General features: G+C 43.8%; 1 long non-coding RNA gene across 2 annotated transcripts in view; it reads right to left on the bottom strand.

The window, feature by feature from the left end:
- The window catches only part of LOC106510074 (uncharacterized), a 188,340-nt gene that overhangs the window by 41,476 nt on the left and 126,673 nt on the right, over positions 1-20,191 (bottom strand). Inside the window, exon 4 of one of the 2 annotated variants that reach the window (XR_014843760.1) lies at positions 2,614-3,783. The exons of the other annotated variant lie outside the window; for it this stretch is intronic. This is a non-coding gene — a long non-coding RNA (uncharacterized LOC106510074). Of the gene's footprint in view, positions 1-2,613; positions 3,784-20,191 lie in introns of those variants that run through there. 2 annotated transcript variants of the gene reach the window in all.

The following is a 20,191-nucleotide window of genomic DNA, read 5'->3' as shown; positions in this document are numbered from 1 at the left end:
GCTCCCTCCCCAGGCCTGCCTCACTCCATTCTGTGCCATGCGTGGCGGACAACCTCCCAGAGAAGGAGATGCCAGCCCCTTCTTTCTGCACAGCCAGTATCTGGTTTGGAGACTTTCCCTCCCTTTCTTTTTGAGCAGATCCCCCCAAAGAGAGAGAGGAAACAAGGCAGGTAGGTGGATACCAGAGTTGGCGGGATGCTTCTTAGTGAGCCAGGAAGGGGTGTCCAGCACACAGTTAAAGAGTGGGGGAAGGTGACAGCCCTTTGCTTTAGTTTTGTTTCCTCAGCACCCACCTGAGGCAACAGGAGAAGGCCCACTCAGCATCTTATTACCTGCACCAGCGGCCCCCCTGACCAGTGGTCTCGGGCCAGGCTCTCAGCTCAGGCCCCCACTCAGTAACCAGGGTGTTACTGAGCCAGCGTGGGGCAGAAGTCTCTTCCAACCAGGGAGTGGGGAACAAGGGTGGCTGGGTGCCAGCGCTGGGCTGGCTGGACAGCGTGGGGGTCCTGGCTGCAGGGCCAGAGCCCGGTGGGACCAGCGCTGCCATCTTTGTCCCCCTCTTCCTGCTGGAGTGTCAGCTCAGCAAGGGATCCCCGTGTCTGTGCATAAGTGACTGCAGATAATTACTCCATGGGAAGATGTGAATTATCCCTGCTGGGCCCATCTGTATTGACAGAGTGTGTCTGTGCCTTTTATCTGAGTCCAGGCAGCCAGGGGCCCAAAGCACATCTGAGCTTCGCTCTCATTCAGCTGCTCCAGTGGGCAGGAGGTGAGCTGGCCCAGCAGCTCCACACAGGGCTGGGGCAGCAGGGGGGGGGGGAGGGGGGTGTGCGATGGCATTTTAGGAAGAACTCTTTGGTGTCCACGACAGGCCATACTAACTGCTCACTGTCTGGTGCCCCCATGCTCCCCAGGGGAGAGAATGGCCCCTCACTCCTCCAGAAAGCAGGTCAGCGTCTGAGTCCTCAGGGTCAAAGGCATAACCTTCACAGACAGAAATCACGAGTTCAGGAGGAAGGCTGGAACCTCAACAGGTTTCTGCTGAACAGCAGTAGTGCTTTTTACACACCAGATTTTGTGACAGCTCAGGGTGCACAGCATGTGTACACATGACCCTGTTCTCGAGGTGAAGACAACTAGAAATGTGTATCCAGGGAGTTCCTGCTGAGGCTCAGAAGGTTACGAAGCCAACTAGTACCCTGAGGATGAGGGTTCAATCCTGGCCTTGCTCAGTGGGTCAGGGATCCAGCATTGCCATTAGCTGTGGTATAGGTCGCAGACATGTCTCGGATCTGGTGTTGCTGTGGTTGTGGCATAGGCTGGGAGGCTATAGCTCCCATTCAATCCCTAGCCTGAGGGTAAGGCCCTAAGGGGGGGAAAAAAGTGTATCCAGTCCCCATAAACCAGGGAGAGCCAATTAAGATGGGACATTAAGACTATCACTTCATCGGAACCATCTCATTGAATCCTCACAACCACCTATGTGACTGCATACTTTTGATTATCCCTGTTTATTTCAGATGAGAAAGCTGAAGCTTAAAAGTATGTATAACTTGCCCCAAATCACACAGGTAGACAAGGACAAGCCAGGGATCAGTGCCTGGTCTCTGGCATTGATGTTAACTGTTAGCCCTTGTGATCCTGGCTGAGTCTTTACCTGCTTAGCAGACATGGGTCTCAGCAGGGAAATGGGGGTGCTCCGAGCTTGAAGACCTCAGCGTAAATGGTGCACTTTTTGCTAGTTTTCATAGTTATGTCTCTAAAAAAAAAAAAAAATCAGAGTTGACAGAACAGCTGCTGTGGCTCTATTCCACCTTAGAACTCTAAGGAGCAGGCTGTTTTCTCTGCATGGAACAGGCAATCTAAGCCACTCCAGAGTGAGCATTGTTGCTCTAAACAGAGTGCAATGAGTGTTGCTCTTTAACACCTGGGCTAATTGCAGCTCATAGGTGGACCTGGTAGCTTAAACAGAAAGTCCAGAGAGATGGGGAGAGGGAGGCACTAAAAGAATTTGTAGAAAGAGCATCTCAACGACTCGGCTGTCCTACAAGCAATTACTGTTTAGACTGTGGAGCATGGTTTCAAAGGTCAAAATCCAAGCACGTGAGCAGAATACAACAATGTTCTAGTTGCCAGACAATCTGTGGCTGCCCCCAAAGTGAACAGAGAAATGACCCACAGCTGCCAACAGACAGGAGTCCAACAGAAGCCCAGAGGAGCTGCAATAAAATGCCCTCTGCCTTTTTTTTTTTTTTTTTTAAATTCTTTAATGGTTTCAGGAGGCAAGAAATTCAAATCATTTACCTAGATGCATTTATCTAGTTCTGTGTTATTATGGATAACCATGATTAGGAGTTTCCGCTATGGCATAGTGAATTAAGAATCCAACTGCAGCAGCTTGGGTTGCTGAGGAGGTGTGGGTTCAATCCCGGGCCCAGCGCAGTGGGTTAAAGGGTCTAGTGTTGCCGCAGCTGCAGCATAGGTCACAACTGAGGCTCGGATTCGATCCCTAGCCTGGGATATAAAAAAACCTGTAACATAGAAAACCCAAACCCAAACAAAAAACTATCATTAAAGCTCAAGAAAATGCAATTGAGTGGACGCATTTTGTAGTTTTTGTTGTGTTTTATTCAAATTTAGCCTAACTCACATCTTTCTTAAAGCTTCTGAACAAGGTCTTTCAGTGAAAAAAGCAATTATAATTTTAAGGGCAAGATTTTCTAGAAAGGAACAAGTAGGGGAAGGAGAGCTTTCAGTTTGTTTGTGCACAGTTCCTCTTCCCAGGCTGATTGATGGCCACCAGCGGTGTTAAGAGGGAGCCTTCATTTGTAAGGATGCCGTGACCCACAAATACCACAGGATCTGACTTGAAGGTTAGTGTATGAATGCCTTGCGCCCTGGCACACTCTGTGTCCTGAAGAATGTACCAGCCACTTCCTGTTGCTGGGAATAAAGACCATTGGAGCCAGGATCTCTGGAGACATTCCTTCTTTGTTTACAGTTCCACCTCTGAGCCAGAAGCCCCGTCGAAAACAAAGCAGTGTGTCCTCTGGCTCGTGGTCGGCTGGGCCTGGCACCCTCAGCAGTCAGGTCTCAGATAGATGAAATCAGAGGCTTTGGCCCAATCTCCTGAGATGTGTTATTGATGTCTGGATCTTTTGCGAGGCTCCTGGACCGATTTCCATAGTTGGTGAGGAAGCAAAACCAGTCAGTAATGAGCTGGCTGTGCCCTAAGTCCCCAGGCACCTGAGCCAAGCTCCCCTCCATGCATCTTGGCTTTGCTGACCTGAGGATGGCATGAGGCAAAGTTCTGCCAGGGCCAAGGGCATGGAGAGAACACCTCATCAGCCAAGGGCGTGGGAGGGAGGCAGGACAAGTCCTCGAGCCAGAGAAAGGATGAAAAAGCGCCGTGAAGGGCACGTGGTGACAGCAAGCACTGAGGGATGGACGTGGTGAGCCTGAGCACTGAGGGGCCAGAGTGAGAGCAGTAAGGCTTGTTTCCAGTGGCAGCAGGCCCTGCAAAGGCCTCCTTCCAAGACTCAGCCTGCGGGGCCGCTGGCATCCCTCCCACAGTCTGCCGCTTGCTCATACATCCCTCTGGGGCCCAGAAATCTGACCAGGCACAGAGCTCTGGAGTCGAGAGTAAAATTTCACTAATGCAGCACTACCATTGTTCTTCAGTGGACCGCCCTTTCTTTCTGTAAAATCCATGCTTCCTTCCAGCGCTCGGCACCTGCTCTGCTCTTTCAGGGCTCCCCAGGGCCTCCATCCAGCTGGGCTTCACTGACAAAAACAGGAAGGATTACAGGTTTCTAAACAGAAAGGACGGCAGAGATCATCCAGTTCACTGACCTCATTTTACAAATGAGGAAATGTGGCCAAGAGAGGCTGAGCTACTACCCCAAGGTCACACAGCTCATGAGGGGAAATCCGTTCAAATGGATGAGCCCACACTTAGAATATGAGAGGTCAGGGGATCCAACACCTGCATCCTCTACTCTTTGTTCTCTCCATCACTGGTGGGAGATGGACTGCAGGACCGTTAATCAAAGAACACAATATATGTGTTATTAAAGTGGCCAGAGGACCCAGAAACACTTAAATCCTGCCTTCAATTAATCAATTCTTCATATGAAATCCCTAAGAGAAATCTATCCATGGGACAAGGATCGGTGAGGAAAAGAGAATCTGTTTTAATTAGCCCAGGCTCTGAGCCAAACCTAAGAGAATTCTAGCAAATTAAAGTCAAATCAGAGGATGACATCTACTTGGGGCAGAGCAGGCCTAGGCAACAAGTTCCAGGGCAGAACCATAAAGTCCATTTTGAGGGGGTTGTTTGGGAAAGTCATGCAAGGGGGGGAAATGGATGTGCAAAGTGGCCCAAGGAGAAAGTTCTCTATTCTGAAAATCCTTTTTTTTTTTTCCCCCCACACAGCCGCACCTGAGGCATATGGAAGTTCTCAGGCTAGGGGTCAAATCAGAGCTACAGCTGCTGGCCTACACCACAGTCACAGCAACGCCGGATCCCTGACCCACTGAGCAAAGCCAGGGATCGAACCTGCATCCTCATGAATACAAGTTGGATTCATTTTCATTGCACCACAGTGGGAACCCCATTTATCTTTTTTATTTTAGCTTCCATATATAAGTAACATCATATGATATTTGTCTTTCTCTGATTACTCCACTTAGTATGATAATCTCTAGATCCATCTATGTTGCTGTAAATGGCATTATTTCATTCTTTTTTATGGCTAAGTAGTATTCCACTGTGTATATATAACACATCTTCTTTACTCACTCATCTTTTGATGGACATTTAGGTTGCTTCCATGTCTTGGCTATTGTAAACCATGCTGCTATGATCACTGGGGTGCATGTGTCTTTTCAAATTAAAGTTTTATCCAGATATATGCCCAGGAGTAGAATTGCTGGATCATATGGTAGTTCTATTTTTGTTTTTTTAAGGAACCTCCATACTCTTCTCCATAGTGGTTATACCAATTTACACTCCCATCAACACTGTAGGAATGTTCCCTTTTTTCCACAGCCACTCTAGCATTTATTACCTGTAGACTTTCAATAATGACCACCCTGACTGATGTGAGGTGACACCTCATTGTAGTTTTTTATTTGTATTTCTCTAATAATTAGTGATATTGAGCCTTTTTTCATGCACCTATTGGTTGTCTGTATGTCTTCTTTGGAGAAATGTCTAGATCTTCTGCTCATTTTTTGATTGGGTTGTTTTTTTTTTTTTTGTCTTTTTTTTTAAAAGCTGCACCCACGGCATATGGAGGTTCCCAGGCTAGGGATCTAATCGGAGCTCTTGCTGCCAGCCTACGCCAGAGCCACAGCAACACCAGATCCAAGCCGCATCTGTGACCTACACCACAGCTCATGGCAACACCGGATCCTTAACCCACTGAATAACGCCAGGGATCGAACCCGCAACCTCATGGTTCCTAGTCGGTATTGTTTCCACTGTGCCACAACGGGAACTCCCATTTGTTTGTTTCTTGATATTAAGCTGTATGATCTGTTTGTATATTTTGGAGCCTAATCCCTTGTCTTTTGCATCATTTGCAAATATTTTTTCCCAATCTGTAGGTTGTCATTTTATTTTGTTTATGGTTTGCTGTGCATAGTATTTTAAGTTTAATTAGGTCCCACTTGTTTATTTTTGTTTTTATTTCCATTTCATTCAGTTCTCTGGGTGGATGGGTTTTCTCTTCTTCTCAGTGCAGTTATGGTTCACCGACCATCACACACTCATGTGCTGCATGCACTTCCAGCTACTCAGCCTGTTAATGTGAATCACACAGCATGGAGTTAAAAAAAATTGTTTTACATAATATTATATTGTGTGCAATTTCTCATGAAATCAGGTACTTTTAAAGACTTTTCCTTCTTTTTCGGCCACCCCACAGCATATGAAGTTCCTGGGCTAGTTCTGAGCCTCACTTGCCACCTACACTGCAGCTGTGGCAATACTGGATCCTTAACCCACTGTGCCAGGCCAGGGATGGAACCTGCATCTTGGTGCTGCAGAGATGCTGCCGATCCAGTTGTGCTACAGTCAGAACTCCAAATGATTGTTTTTCCAAATGAAGATAACGTGATTTATTGAATTCTGCTATTAACAATCATTCACATAGTTTCTAACTTTTTACTTGGATGCTTATTTTTATACATTGGTCTTGGTAAATAACTGAGTATTTGTTTGTTTGTTTGTTTGTTTGTTTTTTGCTTTTTAGGGCCAAACCTGAAGCACATGGAAGTTCCCAGGCTAGGGATGCAATCAGAGGTACAGTTGCCAGCTTACACCACAGCCACAGCAATGCCAGATCCCTAACCCACTGAGCAAGGCCAGGGATAGAACCCAAAACTTCATGGTCCCTATTCGGATTCATTTCCACTGTGCCACAACAGGAACTCCAATAAAGAGTTTAAATTTTGTTAGAATTAGGTGTGGAATCTGCATATATTTCCTTTGTGATTTCCTTTATTGTTATTGTATTTAGAAAGCAGACTTATCCAGAGATCAAATTTACTACATGTATTTTTCAGCCTTTTAAGACAGATTTTATGATATCTGGCAACTATAGCTCAGATTAGACCCCTAGCCTGGGAACCTCCACAGGCAGCAGGTGTGGCCCTAAAAAAAGACAAACGAACAAACAAACAAAAAAACAAAATTAAACCAACAAACACTGAAAAGTGGAGATAAGATAAAGATGGAAAAGCATGCTCCTTCTCACTTAGGCCTCCAATGACTTCACCCCATGGCTACAATAAAATCAAACTCCTAGACTTGAGGCAGGACTGGACCCCTGCTTTCCTCCTGTCTGATCTTCATCCCCGCCAGAGCTCACTGTGTTTAACTCACGTCGACCTTTTTGCTCTTTCTCTAACAGACCAAGTTCCTCTCTGATTTAGGGCCTGGCACTGGCCATTCCCTCTGCCAGACTATGGTAAAATGATCATTTACCATTTTTAATACTTTTGCATTGAAACTTACTTTATCTAATAAATATCTGCACTAATCTTTGTTGCTTTTTTGTAGTTTTTTTTTGTTTTTTGTTTTTTTAAATGGAGGAGTTGTTTTGGAATTCGCTTTAACCATACGAAGCTACCCTTTCTAGGGCCTTAGGAAAGACAGGATGAGATCACAGGATATTACAGCTGTGATATTAGAGGAAGAAACTTGGATTTCCTTTTATAAACAAGGATATAGGTTGCCAGAGGGTTGGGGATGTGCTTGAGTTTGCAAACACTTAAATTAGCAGTGTGCCAAAGCAAACAGTAGAAATCTGGTTTTTCGATAGAATTCTGGTACCTTCAAGTCACCAGACTTTCCATCAAGTTTCTCCATGTATTCATCCTTCAGCAAATGGTTATTACTCAGTTACTACGTGCCAGGGACCATGCAAGGTACCGAGGGCATAGTAGGAAACGCTGCAGACAAAACTACTTATAGGAGAGTCAAGCTCTCTGTGTGTGTGGAGGAGGGAAGGTGATAGAAAATAAGTAAATGGAGGTACGATTAATTTCAGGTACTGGTCAGTACTATTCTAGCTCCTTTATAAACTTCTCCTTATAATCATATCCATTCTGCAGGTAGAGCTGTACCTGTCTTCTCTTAGGCATGGGATGGTATGATGTTTGGTTTCAGGCACGTCTTTTCAAGTAAGACAATAGAGCAGGAATAGAGGTCAAATAAATCTCTAAGGAAGCACACTGTGTACTCTCTGTCCACAATAACAGAGGATTTGCTGCTGAAATGTTCATAATTTTACAAAAACTCTGAAAGTTGATCTTCCCATAAAAAATAGACCTTACCAAACAGAAGGAAGATATATGCTTTGAAAATCTGAGTACCATCTTTGACTTAAGGAATACATGATTCAACTTCTTTTTACGTCAATTACATATTATTCTTTGAGAATAAGATAGTGAAAATATTATTTTTAGTTTTCTTTTCATTGAATAAAAATACAAAATATACAATTTCAACCATTTTAAGCATCCAATACTTTAAATACATTTACATTGTTATACAACTAACACTGACATCCATCTATAGAACTGTGTTTCGTCCCAAACTTTCGTTTCAGTTTGGGATGAAACACTATGCTCAGAAAACTGTATGTCCTCATTTACCCTGCCTGCCCCCAGCCTCTGGTAACCACCGTTCTGCTTTATGTCTTTATGAATTTGACTAGCACCTTGTGTCAGTGGATTTGTACACTATTTTAAAAGCTTATTTTTAAAACTGACTCTTTATACAGGAATCACATAGTAATTACTAGTACAAGCCACTCTCTTCTGATCATTGTTTTTGATTGTGGTTTTTATGCATTTGGCTTCTTAAATCTGTGAGGTGGTGTTAGTGAAGGAAGCCATTTCAGATTATTTCGACAAAATAAATCAATAGAGCCTCCTCATGACATATAGGGCTTCTAAGTGAATTAAAGAAGGCAAGTGTCAGAATCAAGGGCTACTTAAGCACTTTCATGTTATTGTTATTGATTTGCTAATTGGAAATAGAAGATTAAAAAAACTTTAGGTCTTAGGTTGTATAGGTTTGAGGTGATGTTTCTGGTGCAAATAAAAAATTTCTCTGATGTTCAAAACTATTTTCTTTCCTGAAATAACACTAAAATATGGTTTTGATTGATATAACGCATGCATTTGAAAGTGGGCTAAAATCGATTACAGGCGTACCTTTTGATTTAAACAAAACCCAGATTGTGGGGATAACTCCAACAAATGCATTAGCAGCATCACTTTTATTTTTTGTCTCTGTGCTAATTGAGTAGACAGATCTTTGTTTTACAGCAAACAGATATTGATAAAACATCTTTAGCTGCTTTGTCACCCATTAAATTGATGACAAGCAGTCTTCAGTGCCTATAAATATGATTTATGTTCAGCAAAGCCACACATTTAAAATCTTGACTTTTAAGATTTTATAAGTCTTAAATATGTTTTAACTCCAGACCAGAAACCCTTAAATTATACATGACTTGAGCATACTTGAATAAGCTGGGTAAATTGTGTTGGATGCCTTCAATTCTCTGTCCTCTAATTAAATTAACTTTGGAAATGCTCCTGTCTGCTCACAAAGTTGAAGCAAGCAGATTTTGTAGGCACCAGTGCAAGTCATAGGCTACAAAATCAGTAAGATCTGTATCTGTGTTCCAGGCGTGCTCACCAAGAATTTTTCAGCAATTAAAAGGATGATGGCAGGGATACTGAAATTTAGAAAATGAATATGTCTGTGTGCTACGCGGTGGCTCACACTAACCCGAATTACAATGTATGTTTTGTTCATGTGTCCTGTTTCTCTACGGGAGGAGACTTGCTACGCATTGCTATTTTATTAAATATCTGTGTGTGGTTGTTAATGGTGACAGCAATGGTGATGGTAATGATCATGAGGATGGTTTTCACCGAGAAAGTCAAGGACAGGAGAAAACGCAAGACGGGAGGAGATAAGGGCATGAAGAAAATAAGAAGCAAAATTGATTAACAGGGGGAGTCAGCCAGTCCTGCCACTCTGCTCGGCTCCCACAGGCCACATTTTGGATTTGCAAGCACTCTTGACTCTTCTCTTTAGATGGAAGCAAATCTCATTTTAATCACAAAAGGCTTCATCTCGGTGAATGTAATAACGAACAAGAAGTAGATTTGCTGCTGCAGGGGTAGAGGAAAGGGAGGCCTTGCCCACTCTTGATGGGAATGTAAACTGGTGCAGCCACTAAGGGAAACAGTATGGAGGTCCTCAAAAGATGAAAAATAGAACTACCACGTGATTCAGCAATCTCACGTCTGGGTATATATCTGAGGGAAATGAAACCAGTATTTTGAAGATATAGCTGAACCCCCATGTTCACTGCAGCATTATTCATAATCACCAGGGTATGGAAACAAGCTCAGTGTCAGCTGGTGAGTGAATCAAGAAGATGTGGTATATATGTACAATGGGATATCATTCAGCCTTAAAAAGGAAAGGAGATTCTGTCATTTGCAATAACATGAATGAACATGAATGAACCATTGTGTTAAGTGAAATAAGCCACACAAAGGCAAACACTGTGTGTAATCACTTATATGTGAAATATATGTATATATAAAGCAAAACTTACAAAAACAAAGTAGAAAAGTGGATACTGGGGCTGATGTTGGGGGAATTGGGAGAAGTTTGTAAAGGGTACAGTCTTTCAGTTAGAAGATGAATAAAGGAGTCCCCATCCTGGCTCAGTGGAAACAGAATCTGACTCATACCATGAGGATGCAGGTTCGATTCCTGGCCTCACTCAGTGGGTTAAGGATCTGGCATTGCTGTGAGCTGTGGTGTAGGTTGAAGACATGGCTCGGATCCGGCATTGCTGTGGCTGTGGCTGTGGTGTAGGCCAATAGCTACAGTTTCGATTGGACCCCTAGCCTGGGAACCTCCATATGCTGCAGGTGCGTCCTAAAAAGACAAAAAAGATGAATAGAGTCTGAGGATGTGACGTATGACGTGGTGACTGCAGTTGTTAACACTGTGCTGTGTGATTGAGATTTGCTAAGAAGAGCAGAACTTCGATGTTCTCATTGAAAAAAAGGAGAGTGTGTGTTAATTAATGGCAGATCCTTTCACAATGTACACATATGTCAAATGATTGCAGTGGTACACTTTAAAGATCTACAATTTTATATGTCACTTATACCTCAATGAAACTAAGAGAAGTCAATTTGAGGCTTTTAATCAACCAAATGAGAAAAAATTTTCTTGGTATTTAAATAGTCGAGACAATAATATTCAGCAAGAAAGCAGCCCAACTGTTTTCCAAAGAATTAACTATTATATATATATATATATATATACACACACACACACACATATATATATATGTGTATATATGTATATTTTTATTTCTTGGGCCACTCCCACGGCATATGGAGGTTCCCAGGCTAGGGATCCAGTTGGAGCTGTAGCCACCAGCCTACGCCAGAGCCACAGCAATGCAGGATCTGAGCCAAATCTGCAACCTACACCACAGCTCACGGCAACGCTGGATCCTTAACCCACTGAGCAAGGCCAGGGATCGAACCTGCAACCTTATGGTTCCTAGTCAGATTCGTTAACCACTGAGCCACGATGGGAACTCCAGGCTAGGGATCGAATCAGAGCTGTAGCCACCGGCCTACGCCAGAGCCACTATTTTATATTTTAAAGGAATATTTTTCTCCTACACCCTAGAAAGTACAAAGCAGAGGCACATAGTGGAAAAGAACATGTCGTCTCACACTACTGAGCACATACATCCACATCAGGGGGACCTCTTTGAATCAGGCTGGAGCCAAATACTTAATAAAGGCGGCCCAGGGGAGCAGTGGGGACCAGGAGACAGAAGCATCTCTCAAAGCACAAGGCCAGCAGAATCTGTTCTCACCCCTGTGACCCAGGCATTATACCCATGACACCAGCACAGACACAGCTGTTATTTATTGCTCTCCTTGCCGGGAGCTGCCGAATGGCTTCCACCTAAACCACAGAGAACATCCTTGGTAAGTGCATTCAAAATCGCCACTGAGTTTATGTCATAAAAAGGAGGCATAAGCGGACATTACTTAGATTAGAACTTCTATTTACTGCCCAGTGAAATTATTACATAATTCATATTCTTGTTCCCATAAGAGCTTATTCTGCCCAACAGAATGTTTTGAGGAAAAAGCAATGCCTAACTGTGGTTTCATTTCACACATTCCAAAGGTGCAGAGTCCACCCAGAGTAGGAGGGTGATAAATAGCCCCTCACTCTGGGGTTCAGGGGATACAAAACATTTAAAAAGTTTCCAGTGTCTGAAAAATTGCATTTAAAGATTCCTAAGCTGCTCATAGGCAAGAATATTACAGGCAGACCACGTATAGCATTTTAGTCAGTGTCTGTTTTTAAAAATCTCTCATAAAAGATGCTCATCATGGCTAATTATTAGAGAAATGCAAATCAAAATCACAATGAGGTACCACCTCATACTGGTCAGAATGGCTTTTTTTTGTTTTTGTTTTTGTCTTTTTAGGGCTGTACTCGTGGCATATGGAGGTTCCCAGGCTAGGGATCAAACCAGAGCTGTAGCTGCCGGCCTACACCACAGCCACAGCAATGCAGTATCCGAGATACATCTATGACCTGTACCACAGCTCATGACAATGCCAGATCCTAACCCACTGAGTGAGGCCAAGGATTAAACCTGTGTCCTCATGGATGCTAGTCAGATTTGTTTCCACTGAGCCATGACAGAACTCCAGAATGACCATTGTTAAAAAGTCTACAAATAAAAAATGCTGGAAAGGATGTGGAGAAAAGGGTACCCTCATACACTGTTGGTAGGAATGTAAATCAGTGCAGCCACTATAGAAAGCTGTATGGAGGGTCCTCAAAAAACTAAAAATAGAGTTGCCATATGATGTAGCAATCCCACTCCTGGGCTAATATCCAGAGAAAACTCTAATTCAAAAAGATACATGCACCCCAATGTTCATAGCAGCACTATTTACAATAGACAAGACATGGATATAACCTAAATGTCCATCAACAGATGAGCAAATAAAGAAGACATGCCAGCAGAATATTACTCAGCCGTAAAAAAGAATGAAATGGTGCCATTTGCAGCAACATGGGTGGATCTAAAGATTATCATACTAAGCTAAATAAATCAGAAAGAGAAAGAAGTCAAAAAAAGACAAATATCATATATCACTTATATGTGGAATCTAAAATATGACTCAAATGAACCTATCTATGAAACAGAAACTCACAGACATAGAGAACAGACTTGTGGTTTCCGAGGGGGAGGGCAGTGGGGGACGGAAGGATTGGGAGTTTGGAAGCAGAGGCAAACCAGTATGTATAGAATAGATAAACGAGGTCCTACTGCAAAACACAGGGAACAATATTCAATATTCTGTGATAAACCATAATGGAAAATAATATAAAAAATATATATCTATGTATAACTGAATCACTTTTCTGTACAGCAGAAATTAACATAACACTGTAAATCAATTATAGTTTAATAAAATTTTGAAAAGTTAAAAATCACTCATAAAGTGATTAAGCATATCATCTCAGCTTAAAAACTTCAGCAGATCATTAGCGAATAACTTCAGAGTGCATTGAAAAATGGAAACTTCATTTTTAATTTTCGAAATCAAACAGACTAACTATTACTTAAATACCTGGAAAGTCAACCTGTCTTTCCCAGGTAGGCTTTCCATTTGGGCAGGGCTGACCCGAGAGGTAGTATCATCCTCAGGCCGATTATTTTATGGCTGTTGTAGCACTAAGGTACATTTGCTAGTATATAAATCACAGCATCAGAGGAGTTCTTGACCTTGGGATATCAGTAGAAGTTCTCCAAACACAGCAGGTTGAGTAACCCTTAAATGCCAAGTTAATGCTCTACAGGTTAGGAATCGCCATCCTGATATCTTCCTTGCTGGGAAAATTAGCGCAAGGCAGTTATCATGCGTCGTCCTGAGTGGGGTTGGTTTAAACATGATAGTGACTGCAGCCAAGGTGTTGAGGGCAAAACCAGAGATGTGGTAACAGAAGAGTGAGAAGATGCAGGCGGCATGAGGAGAGATTTCAATAGCCCGGCTCACAAGGCATCGCCCATGCAAGCAAAGTCACCTTCTAGCTTAGGCTTTGGGAGCAGTGCTTTGTATCTGCAGCGGTGTTGGTGGTGAGTGGGAGATGAGAGCCAGACAGTGCCAGGGCAGGAGGCAGCCCAGGCTGCAGCTGTTTGCGCAGCACTCAATGCAGGGGTACTCCAGACCCAGCTCTGCCAGCTGCAGCACCAAGCTTGCAGAAGAGGCTGCAGCACCTCCTTTGCTGGGGGCTGAGGCACAACTGTTGCAGCAACTCTAGGGCTCACCTGACCTTTCACACAAATGTGGCCTCTGCCAAGAGTGCATGATGGAGCCCCCTTTTTTTCTCCTCCTCCTTCTGCTTTCAGGGTAAATGATGCCTTTCCCCTGCCCCCTTGGCCAGCTACACTAGGGGGGGCAGAGCCCTGCTTTTATCGTTCTCTATTCCAGTCCCTTCTTGGTTTCCTTCATTGCACTTTGGTACCAGATTTTACTTATTTGATGTCCAATCCCTTGCTTTTATAAACGAGGACATTAATGGCCAGAGAGTTGGAGAAGTGCCTCAGATGGAGATTAACCGTGGCGCCCTTGGCTGTGTCTATAGTATCTGAAAGGGCAGGGGATATCTGGAAGCCCCTTTGCCTATAAGCAAACTTGACTGTTAGGTGAAAGAGCCAATACACAGTCCAAAGGAAGGAATGAACCACTTTTTGCCTCTTCCGTTAGATTGCCAGCAAATGGCTGTTCTCCTGCCCTCCTCTCCCTGCACAGTAGCCAGGCAGGGAGATATACTTCTACCTCTCTTTCTCCTTGCCCTTCCCCATTCCAGAGAGGCACCATTGCTTTCTTTACTGCTCTGGTGAAGCTGTTGCTTAATGGGAGCTGGGGGAAGGGTAGGGAGGGGCTTCTAATTTTCAGGGCCCTTGGGGCCTGTATATAAGGTGAGGAGTGGTCTTTCCTGGTCCAGTTCAAATCTCCTGACAGCCTCTGAGCATCCCAGTCCTGTGTTTAATTCTGTTTAATTCCTGTGTTTAAGTCTTTTTTCTTTCTTCTGTCTTCTACTATCCTAACATGTAAGTGCCACCTCCCTAGAGAAAGCACCCATCCAGTGGATAAAGGAGAGGGAAGATAATGCTGCTGGGGAAAGAGCAAGGATGGTGAGAATGGAGGCACCAGACACAGAGATTTGCAAACTTAACTTTGCAAGCATGATATGAGGCGCTTGGGTCAGTTCAAATCCTCAGATCTCCCTAACTACCTGAGTTTGCATTCAGTAGCTCTGGGACAGAAATGTTGGATCCCAGAATCTACATTCTGGTGTCATGATAATATCATGACACTGACTCTTACATCATCTGTCCTAAAGGAATCAGGCATCTGTGGCTTGAGCTCCTTGATCTGAGTCGGTGCTTCCAAGTGATGTGTGCTCAGGTAGTGCTTTCCAGGAGTAGCTCGCGGACCCTGTCTAGAAGGATGACCCTTGACTAGCTTCATGCATTTCCCTTGCTAGGCCTCCCAAATAGAGATTGTGAAGCATCGCTAAGCCATACTGTTTCAAAATTCCACACAGGTTAACAACCCCTTGAATAGTAAAGTTAATTTCAGAGAAATTATAAATCAGGTAAAAGAGGAAAAGAGAAAAATATAGTCTGGGGCTAGGGTGGAGTGCAGGAAAGGACACTGCACAACGTCCTCATCCACAAACCAGAGAGAGAGAACACTCTGGCCAGAGGGAGGACCACATCTTCAGGCAAAGAAGCTCTCTTCTTGTGCTGAATCACGGTTTCTTTTTCCTTCGCCTTTTGGCAGCCATTCTCACTGCCTTGTGTTTTGAAAGCATGTTGCAGGATGCTGCTTAACGGTCTGGGAAGACACTATCCACCCATCAGAGGCATAGTTCCCTAGGCGCATCTGGTGAGAATTCAGAGGGATTTTGCTCCTTGTTCTGAGGTAGGAATAATGGCACCACTTCAACGAAAGTACATGTGCTGAACTTGACTTTCACATCAGCGTCTGGAAAGATAGAGATCAGACACCCTTCCTCTGCCGCAGAGCTCACCCCTTGAGTTCAGACAAGTCTCCCCTTGTGCATGCTTTCCCACCTCCCAGGCTGCAGGCAGCGCTGGGTGACAGGGTGGCCAGTATTCTGGACTCTCTCATCCTCCAGGTTCCTTGTCCTTGACCTGCCCTCTCCTGACTGGTGTCTGCCAGAAGGTTTGGAGCAACAGTATCAAAGAGCACTTGTTGCTCTGAAAGCCTGTCACACATCTGCTCCCGCTGAAGGCTCTGGAGGGGCTGTGGGGGGGGCAGTCATTTAAGATGGTCTTATTGGCAATTTAGTTAAACCTGCTGTGCAGTACTGTCTCAAGGCAGGAAGATAAATGTACATTTTAGTGACCGAATCAGCTGGCATTTGAAAGAGGAGGAGCAAGAGAAAGACACCTCCCTGGGAGGCTTGACAAGTGAAAAATGACCCAGAAAAGTCCCTTATTAAATAGCTGACTTGGCTGGCACAGGTACTGAGAACCAACTCATATTTGCTATAATCTGTTTAAGATTTGTGCTGAAACTCCCTGCCCATTTCACCAGCACACAGAAGATAGGGGCTGGGTTTCAGACATAGTTATTTTTTTTTTTACCTACATGGCATTTCTTTGAATATCAACTGTCAATTATTGGTAGTACTGCAAAGACATAATTATGGTAGAAAATCCACAGATTATTTTTAGTTGATTCTTACAGGTACTCTTGCATTTACATATGAAGATGGGCGTGTTTCATGCTTTGATTTAAACAAGTAGTGAAGCCCTACTAGACAGAGCTCCCTCTGAAAATGTTGGAAGGCTGCCCAGTTCCTGTCTGACTTCTTTTATGGGCTCTTATCTATAATCCATGATGTCTTGGGATTCAATATTATCAGCCCTAAGACATGCTGGCTAGTAAGAGAGATAAAGTTAAATGTTTGCATTTCCACCTTTGTCTCTGGACAAAAAGAATGGGAGTTACAACTACTACAACAAAGCACACGGGGTGTCCTGAACAGGCTGAAAGGACATAGGATTTGGTAACACAAGGTGTGGGGTTGAGCCCCAGTACTGCTACTTAACTGTATAGCCTTGAGCAAGTCTTTCAATTTCTCAAAGCATTAGACATCATCAGTACCCTGCTTACCTCCTGGGGTGAGCGTGAAGGTCAAATGAGACACAGAGATGAAAGCATTTAATAAACTGCAACGTGATCTTCTATATTTCAGTCTAGGGCTCTAATGCTAGGGGGTCTCCTAGGTGTTAACCACATGGTATCTTAGCTTGAGAAGGTGGTCCTTCTCACAGTGATAAAACAAGAGATTTTTCTATACACAAAGAAATGGTCTGCCTCAAGTAATTGCAAATTAACTGTCAGTACACTTGGAAGTTTCTTTTTAAGCTACCAGACGATGAGAAGGAGGCACCAGAACATGCTGAAATCGGGAAACCCCAAACAGAGGCTCAACGCCAATAGCATAGCTGCCATCCTTCTGACCTGCCGGGGGTGCACATCGTTGTCTTTTTCTCCCCCCGACCCCGGTGATCTCATTCAATCCATGATGTTGAACGTCATCTATATGCTGAAGATGCTGAGAGTTCCGGCCCCAAACTGGAACTTTCCCTGAGCTCCAAACATATATCCAATTAAATAGTCGATGCTGTCACTTGGTTGTCTAATAGGCATTAGAAAACTAACATGGGCTGTACTGAGCTACTAATCCCCCCTCAAACCCACTTCCCATCAACTCTTAATAATCTCAACCAATGGCAGGACCAATAGCTCAGGCCAAAATTTCAGAACATGTGTAACTGGACTCTGCCTGGAGCCCACCAGGGTTCCAATCTCAGGTCTGTGACTTTGGATAAGTTACTTACTTTTTCTGTGCCTCACTTTCCTTTTCTCAAAATGGGAACAATACCAGTACCTATCTCTTCACATTTTTTTTTTTTTTTGATGGCAAAATGTGTGTTAGTGCATGTAAAGCACCCAGAATGGTGCCTGGTGCACTGTAGGGTCTGTGTAAGGCTTTGCTGTTACTATTAGTCCCTCATGCCTCATCTAACTTTCATTAGCTCTACTTCCAAAACATACCTTGAATTTGATCATTTTTCACTATCCCAATACACAACCCAGGCCCAGACCACTATTCCAGCTTCTAGCTCCTTTGAATTCTTGGGCTCTTCCTGCTTTTGCCTCCCTGTCTCTGATTTCCCTCGGCTACTGGGCACCCTCTGCAGAGGAGCTGGAGTCCAGGCTCCTTACCTGCAGGTCCCAGCTGCTCTGGTTTTACTTTGCTTTCCAATCTCATTGCGGTTCTCTCCCTCATTCAGGATGGTCTAGCTGCCGCTGAAACTGCACAACTCAGATTGGGACTTGAACCTACAGGCTGGGACTCAAACCCAGTCAAGACAGACTGGGACTTGAACCCACTGTCTTTTACCTGAAATCACACATTTGGTTTCAGGACTTAATTGAAGTTCAGGTTCTTTATGTCTCAGTGCAGAAGAAATTCAGAGAGACAGAGTGATAGGTAAGAAGTAGAGTTATCGAGAGAGACAGAGTGATAGGTAAGAAGTAGAGTTATTGAGAGAGACAGAATGTGGGTCATCTCACATCTCAGAAGGTGAGAGAGTGGCCTTGAAACGTGGGGCAGTTAGTCTTTATGGGCTGGGTAATTTCATAGGCTAACGATTGGGAGGATTACTCCCATTATTTTAAGGTGAGGGCAGGGATTTCCAGGTATTGGGCTGCGTCCCACTTTTTGGTCCTTTTATGGTTGGCCTTGGAACTGTCATGGCACCTGTGGGTATGTCATTTAGCTCATGTATTACAATGACTGTATAAGGAGTCATTATTATTGGAAGGTATACTTGATCTTGGGCTTAATCTGTTCTAACCAGTTTTTGCTGTGTCCTCAATGGCATAAACACTTTTTTTTTTTTTAAAGGTTGTGCCCTGCCCCCTCCCTCTTGTTTTGTCACAATGGCTCTTCTACATCATTTATTTTTCAGCTCAAGTGGCACCTCCTCTGGGAGACCTTCTCTTGTCTCCATCATTAGAAGTCCCCTCTACCAGTCACTGCCCACCACCATCATATCCCTCTCTTCCCTTTAGAGGCTTAAGAGAATCTGAAATGACCTCACTAATCCCTTTTCATCTCTTCCCAAGGAATGTCAGGTCCTGGAGTGTGGGAACCTGCTTTGTCTACTTTGTTGCTACATCCTTATAATGTTGAACTTTACCCTATGCCTGGAAAACAATGAAGGCTAAGAAATCCCCTGGCATTTGTATTCTAAGAAATGACTTGCAAAGAACTATCCTTCCCCGAAATGACTTAGATAAGGCACATGGACGCCCTTCCTTTACCTAGAACAAGGCCAGACACAGACCTTCCAAATTTCTATTCCTTGCCTCATAAATGATTAACTGAGCTGCTTGTCTCCACTCAGAAATCAGAACAAAATGCTTGTAACCAAATTTTGGTTAATATTTTCTTCCTCCCCCAGGCCACTCAATTTTGGCACACTCTCAGCCTGAGCCAGCAGGCAGGTAAGTACAGGCTGGCCACAGGGTAAAATATTCTCTGATCTACCATTTGATCAGGACACTCCTTTATCCTGTCACCCCCATTCAGGTTCTTTTCTTCACTCCCTTCCTATAAAAGAAAAGTCCTTATTGCCCAACCCTTGAGGTACTCACAGATCTTATAGTCAGAGTCTTATTATAATGTTCCTCCTCTCCCATTTGCAATAATTCCTTTTCTCCTTTGCAATAATCCTTTTAAATAAAATCTCTCCTTAATAAACCCATTTTTTTTTTAATTTCACAATTCCCAGTGTCTAAAATGTGCCAGGTCTACGATAAATGCCTAACAGACATTTGTTCTGGAATAAAAAATAGTGTTAATTGTGCTTCTAGGCAAAATTGTGTAGCTTTTGTACAGCAAATCTATGCATGGCAAATCCAGTGCTCATTGCTGAATCCTCTGCTACAAAGCACACAGAGGTGGTTTTACTTTGTGCTCACTTCTGGGCATAGAGGTAGAACTTTAGGAGAGACAAGTCATTCAGGCCAAGAGTGAGTGGCTCATGGTAGAGATGGAAGTGCCCTTTACTCATCAACTCGTTATTTTTCACTTGAATAAAAATGCATGCTCTAGTTCTCCCAAGGACTCAGCTTAGACCCCTCATTTCCCACCTGAGCCTTCATTGGATACCACCTGATGTGGGACGCTAAATAAAATGAAGGCAGTGTGGGATTTATCTTTGTATCTGCAGGAGACTAACTATCCACATAATCAAAGGGTATTATTAAAATAAGATTTCCAGAGTTCCCGTTGTAGCACAGAAGAAACAAATCCAACTAAGAACTATGAGGTTGCAGGTTTGATCCCTGGCCTGGCTCAGTGGGTTAAGGATCCGGTGTTGCCGTGAGCTGCTGTGTAGGTCACAGATGTGGCTCAGATCTGGCGTGGCTGAGGCTGAGGCTGTGGCTGTGGCGTAGGTTGGCAGCCACAGCTCTG

Source organism: Sus scrofa, chromosome 4, assembly GCF_054392235.1.
Source record: "Sus scrofa isolate SSC_HxYL_T2T_F1_AM1 chromosome 4, Sscrofa_HxYL_maternal_Yorkshire_Landrace_v2.0, whole genome shotgun sequence".
Classification (NCBI taxonomy): Eukaryota; Metazoa; Chordata; class Mammalia; order Artiodactyla; family Suidae; genus Sus; species Sus scrofa.
Note: the sequence above shows the minus strand (reverse complement) of the source record. Positions and strands in the feature narration are given on the sequence as shown.